An 8,263-nucleotide genomic window follows, 5' to 3' on the forward strand; every position below is an offset into this window, starting at 1 on the left:
TTTCCTCAGACCTTCTTTAAGTGCAACTGGGTGAAGATGAGGAGAGGCTGGCCGTAACTAACAACTTCCTTGTGTGCATACATGTGGGATGTGTTTACAGACCATGACTCCAGCGGTGGATCTTTAGGGATGCAATATTTTGCATCACTGTGTGAGACAGACAGTGTGAAAGGTAGGTTTAGCAAGATGTGGGGAGCATCCTGCCCTGTCATATATTACTTTTGGCTTCTAGGTAGGTATTATGGGCTAATAGATTGAACATTGAGCAAGGGGCCATGAATAGTCTTGACGGTTCCATTGATTTATTATTGTTAACCAAAGTAGCTTGCTTTGTGGCCACTGTTGTCTTCAGCAGTACATATTTTTGCTGGACTGAACAATTTCTGTCTGAAGTATTTCCTCTAACATGTAAAGGGGAAAATGCTGCTTTGAAATTTGTGTGCAATTAACATGGCCTACTTCCTTTTTTCTAATGAAAAATAAAGATAAAATATTAATTATCTGGCATGACAAGACGCTGGATGTCAATGGTCTCACAAAATGTCAATGGCCATGTACTCTGTCCAAGTTTGCAGATGACACAAAGCTATGGGGAGAAGTGGACACGCCGGAGGGCAGGGAACAGCTGCAGGCAGACCTGGATAGGTTGCACAAGTGGGCAGAAAACAACAGGATGCAGTTCAACAAGGAGAAATGCAAAGTGCTGCACCTCGGGAGGAAAAATGTCCAGCACACCTACAGCCTAGGGAATGACCTGCTGGGTGGCACAGAGGTGGAAAGGGATCTTGGAGTCCTAGTGGACTCCAAGATGAACATGAGCCGGCAGTGTGACGAAGCCATCAGAAAAGCCAATGGCACTTTATCGTGCATCAGCAGATGCATGACGAATAGGTCCAGGGAGGTGATACTTCCCTTCTATAGGGCGTTGGTCAGACCGCAGTTGGAGTACTGTGTGCAATTCTGGGCGCCACACTTCAAGAAGGATGCGGATAACCTGGAGAGGGTACAGAGAAGGGCAACTCGTATGGTCAAGGGCCTGCAGACCAAGCCCTACGAGGAGAGACTAGAGAAACTGGGCCTTTTCAGCCTCCGCAAGAGAAGGTTGAGAGGCGACCTTGTGGCTGCCTCTAAGTTCATCACGGGGGCACAGAAGGGAATTGGTGAGGATTTATTCACCAAGGCGCCCCCGGGGGTTACAAGAAACAATGGCCACAAGCTAGCAGAGAGCAGATTTAGACTGGACATTAGGAAGAACTTCTTCACAGTTCGAGTGGCCAAGGTCTGGAACGGGCTCCCAAGGGAGGTGGTGCTCTCCCCTACCCTGGGGGTCTTCAAGAGGAGGTTAGACGAGTATCTAGCTGGGGTCATCTAGACCCAGCACTCTTTCCTGCTTATGCAGGGGGTCGGACTTGATGATCTGTTGAGGTCCCTTCCGACCCTAACATCTATGAATCTATGAATCTATGAAAAGTTATAGGATCACACATTGAAATAAACACCTATTCATTGAATCAGTATGTAAAGGTGCTGTTACATGCATGTTCATCTATAGTACATATATAGCTGGAGCGCTTAACCCCAGTACTTGTTTGAAAGTGAGTATAAATTATAGCATGTGATTTTTGAACAATTTCTACACTAAATTTCTTGTAATATATCAAAAATAGTGCTCAGATGCCATGATGATGAGAATGCAGAGTACGAGAAATGGGAAGAAATGCCTTCTCTTCTGAAGCATGATGATGCTAAAAAGTATGTTCATAAAAGGACTTGGTGCCTAATATGTCCAAAAGTTAGATCCCAAAAACCTCTGTTCCACTACTACTTTACTCTGGAGTAAGGGAACACCCTAATGTGCCCAGAACTGTGTGAGCCCTGACAGTGTGAAGAAGTTAGGTGCTGAATCTCTCTACCTATATTATCCTCAGGCCTAGATATGTTTTAAGATTGGGCCTTGCACAAAAGGCAGTTACTGCATTAGGAAGAATACTCATCAGGGATGCAGGGAGAACCAGTTTCAAAATTACTTCTGCATCTCCCACCTTCAGGCTAAAGAGTATCCTGGAGTGGGGCTCGCTAAATTCTTTCCCTTGAAGCTGTTCTGCATTAAAGGACTATTTGCACATGTATTGATTGAGAGAGAGTGAGCTGACCAGAACCTAACTATCTCCTCGCCCCTGCGAGAGTCCTAACCATTCTTAGACACCAAAGTTGACCCATGCATTGTATAGGAAGCCTAGCTCCCAAATTCAAGACTGCAGCTTTCACTAGACAAGGCACCAAAGTATTTTTTTAACTTTAGAGAAAAATACACTGATTTATTAAACAGGCAGGAGTTGCCTAGGAGGTCAGCCCAAATTCCATTACAGAAGGTTATATGGTGGTCCAAAAACTAGTATAGATATGTCCACGGGCAACAAATAATTATAATATGAAATATCAGCCCAGTGGCTGGCTAATATAAAACAGTAAACCATTATCAAAGTAATTTGGGTATTCTAACAAAGTATTTCAATAGGGCTCGATTTTCTACAGCAACATTCAGTTCAGTTGTGAGTAATGAACTTATGTCCAACCTTATGCTGCGAACCACCTATGTGTAACTTGCTAGAAAGGGACAGCTGGTAAGTTTAACAGCTAGTGTAAAATATTTTGGTGCTAAAATATTATATTTTAAACCTTTCTTCTCATATCCTTGTGACAAGATATTACTGGAATCTGACATGACCACACCGTGAGCACTTCTGCTATAGCCTCAAACTTGCAGCCTCTGGGCTGTTAACAATGCACCTTAGCATCTGCACCACGTTCCCTACATGGCACTTTGAACATCTTATCAATGCTGCTCCCACATCATGTCATCTAGTTTAATAATCTCAGCTTGAATAACTGATAACACTCAGTCAACAGACTTAAAAACACGGTTCAGTATTTTCCATTAGGTCTAATAATGCAATCTTGCAATTTTAATTGATATATCATATTTTTTTTAAAAGGCAAGGGAAAAAAGGCATAATAAAGGACAGGATTTATCTTCTAGTGTAAGAGAAGTGTATTTTCATTTTTTATTTCATGATGCTTAGCTGAAAGCTTTTAAAATAAGCAATTGCATTTTTTACATAAAAATAAAAACTAAGTCTGCATAAACATTATTTTAATTATTGACCACCCCAAAAGGTGGAAGGAAGGGCAGTGAATGAAGTGTGAAACTTCAGTATTAGTATACATTTACAGCATGGGATGGATTACCTTTGGGTTCAGGAGCATATCTTAGGCAATGTCAATTGTGTTGTTCATTGGTGTTTTGTGGTTAAGTGATCATTCAGAGTATTGGAACACTATACAGGTTTCCCTTGCTTTAAGCGGTACATGTGTTCCTGGAAAACAGCACATAACTTGAATCCACATAAAGGAAACCCACTTTACAATGTAACAAACAGGGACATGTTCCAAGACCTCAACTGTACTGACCCGCAGACCCATTTCTACCACCTTTATAAGACAAGTTTGGTACAGTACTCACCAACAGCAGACAGTCCACACAAGCACAGGGCACTATCATAATGGGGATGGCAACTACAGAAACATGTGTCGCAGACAACGAGCGAGGAGTGTAGATCCACACAGGAGACTATGTTTTGGTGCGCATCACTCCCACAATGCACCGCACAAACCTGCTGACTACGGGTTTCCACTACACTGATTGCATAAGAATGAATTTACCTCACATATAATGAAGTTTTGGTATAAAAAGGGTCATTGAATAAGAGCGAATTCGCATATACAGAACCCGCATAAAGCAAGGGAAACCTGTATTTTGAAAAATTTTATGTTCTGAATTAGGCCATAGACTCTGAGTTAGACTCTAGAAAAGTCCAATTTGTATAGAACTTAGAATAAATTATTTTACACAAGGGTGTCAGAGATACAGCCCACAGAGCCATTGCAACCAGCTTACAGGGCAAGTAGAGGGGCTGGGACCTGCCACTGAATTTTCAGTGATGGAGCCCCTGATAGGCACATGCATAGTAGCAAGGAGATAAACAATGACTGAATTAAACTTTGAACCAAAGCCATCACATCCAGATCCACCCCATGAGAGCATTTGAGTTTAACAACCCTGATTTAACCTTTACAACACAGCAGACCGTGTCACTTGGAGGAAGATTTACCCAAGATAAAGGGATAAGTAATGGACTGAAAGGGAGTTTGTACTCTGACACCTATCTTAAAAGGTGCAACTATCTTTGGGTGTACAACAGGTTGGGGTAGATGACAAGACTTCATGGTATTTGAGGATCATTCCCAAATGCACACAATCTTCTTGATGAACCAGGATGATTGATTGGGTGCCAGGTTCTATCAGAGGCAGGACTGATTGAACCAGGGGTAGGTAGCCAACCTGTGGCACGTGTGCAATGAGTGGCACACAGCAGGGGAAAGGTGGACAGGCGGATGGGGAAGGGAGCAGAAAGCAGAGTAGCAGGTCAGGTAGGGGAAGGAGATCAGAGGAGCACTTGGGGAAGTTGTGGGGCTAATTTATATCATGCCTGTCAAAAAAGGTTGGCGGCCACTGGATTGAAGTTTTCATTCTGGACTTCTTCAGGCAGGATTTGGCAACTTCAAGCAAGCCCGAGGGAAGGTTCTCTTGCCCCAGGGATGCTCAACTTGCCACCCATGAGCCAGATCCAGCCTGAGGAACCATGCCATCAGGTCCACAGGTCCAAAAATGTGGTGGCAGAGGAATGTTGGCAGCAACTGCTGCTCCCCTGTTGCCAAATTTTTGGACCTAAAAGGAGATCCACAGGCTGGATAGCATACTAGATTGATACACAGGGGCTGGCTGGAGGCTGTGCAGGACCTGATCTGGTGGGGCCATGTGTGAGGCCCTCCGTTGGCAGCCTTTGGGCCAAGGGAGGCAGCATGGTACTGAGAGGGACAGGGCCCCAGTGCATTAGCACAGAGTTGATGGAGGTGGTAGGGGGGCCGAATCCCATGGTGCAGGGCCTGACTCAGCTGGCAGCATGGCATTGAGGGACTCAGTGAGGGGCCTAATCTTGGCATGCAGAGCCCAGCTGGGCCCATGAAATAGCCCTATGCCACTCATCTGGCCTGTGGCACCATAAAGCTGAGCACCACTGCCCTGGGTTGTTACAGAGCCTAAAAGTAGATGTGGAGAAGTTCTTTGTTTCAACCTGTCTGTTTCAGCTTACGTTTTCTGCCACTGAAGGGTAAGTCTTTGACTTTCCATTTGTGCCTGGCATGGGGTGTCAGAAAACCAATGTATGTATAGACAATGGGGAGAAAGGAGTGAGGGTTGATGGCTAAGGCTCATGTAGAATGATGATTCACCAGGTCCTCCAGTCCTTGTCTCATAGTGGAAGCTGCTGTCATTCAACTGCACTTTAAGGTTGCATCCATTTAGCCTATTAGATCACACCAAAATTCCAGTTAAACAAGTGCAATGTCTGGAAACAGGAAAGCTCTAAGAAAAGGCAATTTTTACAAACCCAGGACTGCCTAGGAAGGATTGAGTAAACTTTCTTCTTTTGCTGGCATGCTGAACATTCCTATCCATAGCCCGTTCTTAAAGAATTTCAATCATATCCAACGTACCTGGATAAATAAATATTTAAATACTCTAAATGTTCTGCAAGTTTAGATTGTTGAATCCCTATCATCTACATCAGGGTCCCAAACTCACCATCCCCCAAGGCTGGATGAAGACTGCAGGGCTCCTTGTGGGCCAGATCAACACGATGGTAGCATTGCTCGCCCCTGCCACTGACACATTGCCAACATAGCTCCGCGGTCCAGATTTTGTTTGCAAGCCCTGCAGCCAAATTCCCAGCCTCTCTACTGGCTCCATGAGCCAGATGTGTCCCACAGTCCCCAAGCGTGACATCATCAAAACACTGGCTGTGATGCATGCAGCACTTAGGAAGTATTCAAGAGCTTGATCAGAGAGAACATACAACACATAACTACACAAACATCCCACTCAGTCTAAATCCATCCTGGTTGCTGGAAACATTGAGGTAGCATTGGACACATTCAGAGACTAACATGGATGCGAGCATAGTCATATTCGTATTACTTCATCTGATTTGCATAGTCAGTCCCATGCTGGTAACACAATAATTGGCCACATAGTGATGTAATGGTACAATAAAAAATAATTTAATTTTAGCTTGCTGGGGAATGTAAATTATTTGTTTTGTTCTCACAGTTTGGAAGTCACCAAATAGAGTACATAGAATTCTCTCTCCTAAAATAACTTCTAAAAACCTCAGCCAACTAATTATATACTATTCTACAGCAGGCCTTGAAAGAGCCAATCGTTATTGTTGGTGAATGAGAAACTTTCCTTATCAAGTACAGTGAGATGGAAGACAAGGTGAATCTGATATCTTTTATTAGACCAACCCAAATGGTTGGAGAATAGTTATTAAGCAAGCTTTCGGGTTCAAAAACCCTTCGTCAGGCTAAGGAAGTGTCAGCAGTCGGTGTGTGCTCTTCCTGGATGGAATGAAAAGTAAAGAAGCCAGGGACTGGGCTGGGCTGGGCTGGGCTGGGCTGGGGAGTCAGTTGCCAGGCAGATCGTAATGTATCAAAAATCCAAAGTCTATGTTTAGTCCATGATCTCTAGTATCCAGCAGGTTGATGAAATGGAGCTCATAGGCTCGTCTCTGGGAAGTGCTGTGTAAGTTTCCCTTGAGGATCAGGACTGAGAGATTGGAGAGAGAGTGGCCCTCCTGTGAGAAATGTGCCCTCACCGGTAATTGGGTGTTTCTGTCTTTGATGGATTTCCGGTGTGCATTCATTCCGGTGTGCAGTTGCTGTCTGGTCTCTCCTACATATCTTCCATCAGGGCATTTGGTGCATTGGATGAGGTATATCACATTCCTGGAGGTGCAGCTGTAAGATCCTGGGATGCTGATGGCTCTGTTGTGGGGTGTAGTAATAGTGGAGGTGGTGGAGATGTGGGGGCAGGTTTTGCATTTCTTGTCATGGCACGGTCTGGATCCTTTTGGTGTGTTCTGGGGTTGAGGAAGTTTGCTTCTGGTGATGAGGTTGGCAAGGTTCGGTGCTTGTCTGAAGGCTAGGATGGGTGGCTCTGGGAAGATCTTTTTTAAGAATAGGGTCTCTTTCTAATATAGGTTGCAATTTTTTGAGGATTTTCCATACAGGTTCAAGGGATGGGTGATAGGTCATAACCAGCGGTGTGCGATTTGTGGGTGTTTTTCTTCTGTACTGCAGCAGTTCTTCACGTGGTATCCAGGTGGCTCTTTCAAACGTGCGATCTACCTCTCTGGAGGAGTGTCCTTGCTGGGTGAAAGCTTTTTTAAGATTGGTGAGGTGGCGATCTCGGGTGTTCTCTTCAGTACAGATGCGGTGGTATCTGAGGGCTTGGCTGTATATCACAGCTTTTTTGGTGTGTTTCGGGTGATTGCTGGTTCTGTGCAGGTATGTATGTTGGTCTGTGGGTTTCTTGTATACTGTGGTCTGTATTTTACCCTTCTAGATACTGATCATTGTGTCTAAAAAGGGGATGTTGGTGCTGGAGTATTCTAAAGAAAGTCGGATGGAGGGATGGTGACTGTTGAATTTCTGGTGGAACTCAATCAGAGATTGCAGGTTCTCACTCCAAATGATGAAGATGTCATCGATGTATCCTAGGTATAGTAAGGGTTTGATGGTGCAGTTCTTGAGGAAGTCTTCCAGGTGGCTCATAAAAAGGTTGGCATACTGTGGGGCCATTTTAGTGCCCATAGCTGTTCCCATCATTTGGAGGAAGTGTTATTAGACGTGAAATTTTTGTGTGTGAGGATGAAGTGTATAAGCTCAGTAATGTCTTTGGGTCTGTATTCTGGGTTGTAATCTTGTTCCTGTAGATATGTAAGGCAGGCTTGGATGCCATCCTGGTGTGGGATGTTGGTATATAGGCTGGTAATGTCCATGGTGGCTAGGAGTAAGGCCTAAATTTCTGTCCAGAAAAATACCCTAATAAAATACTTCAATGTGGAGAACTAGAAGAATTCTTCCAACACCTGCGCCTCAAAGAATATTTCCACGACCAAACTGAACCCACTCCCAACAACTCATCCTCTGACAACATTCAGGAAAGGATCAATGTCAAAAAGCCCAAAAAAATATCAGATTGGACACCTCGCAGTAGACGAAACCCTAACCTTGACCGCTACATTGACACCAACTGCTGAAGCTTCCTTAGCCTGACGAAGGGTTTTTGAACCCGAAAGCT

This window comes from Alligator mississippiensis, chromosome 2 (assembly GCF_030867095.1).
Source record: "Alligator mississippiensis isolate rAllMis1 chromosome 2, rAllMis1, whole genome shotgun sequence".
Classification (NCBI taxonomy): Eukaryota; Metazoa; Chordata; order Crocodylia; family Alligatoridae; genus Alligator; species Alligator mississippiensis.